We start from the raw sequence: 743 nt of genomic DNA, 5'->3' as shown, positions 1-743 counted from the left end.
TTTTAATATCCATGTTGATAATGAAAAAGATGCATTGGGATCAGCATTCATAGACATTTTGAACTCTATTGGGGTTAGACAACACATCTCAGGTCCTACTCATTGTTGAAATCATACTCTAGATTTAATACTGTCACATGGAACTGATGTCGATGGTGCTGAAATTATGCAGCCAAGCGATGATGCAGCCAAGCAGATCATTATCTAGTCTTGTGCAAACTTCATATAGCTAAAACTGTAAATTCTACTCCTTGTTACAAGTATGGTAGAACCATCACTTCTACCACAAAATATTGCTTTGTAAGTAATCTTCCTGATTTAACTCAATTCCTTAGCATATCCAATACCTCAGAACAACTTGATGATGTAACAGAAACTATGGACTCTCTCTTTTCTAGCATTTTAGATACGGTTGCTCCTTACGCTTAAGGAAGATTAAGGAAAACAGTCTTACACCGTGGTATAATGAGCACACTCGCACCCTAAAGAGAGCAGCCCGGAAAATGGAGCGCAGCTGGAGGAAAACAAAACTAGAGGTATTTCGTATTGCTTGGCAGGAAAGTACCCTATACTACAGAAAAGCATTAAAAACTGCAAGATCTGATTACTTTGCGTCTCTTTTAGAAGAAAACAAACATAACCCCAGGTATTTATTCAATACAGTGGCTAAATTAACGAAAAATAAAGCATCAACAGGTGTTGACATTTCCCAACAGCACAGCAGTAATGACTTTATGAACTAC

Source organism: Sinocyclocheilus anshuiensis, unplaced genomic scaffold, assembly GCF_001515605.1.
Source record: "Sinocyclocheilus anshuiensis isolate Anshui unplaced genomic scaffold, SAMN03320099.WGS_v1.1 scaffold1540, whole genome shotgun sequence".
Lineage (NCBI taxonomy): Eukaryota > Metazoa > Chordata > Actinopteri > Cypriniformes > Cyprinidae > Sinocyclocheilus > Sinocyclocheilus anshuiensis.
Note: the sequence above shows the minus strand (reverse complement) of the source record.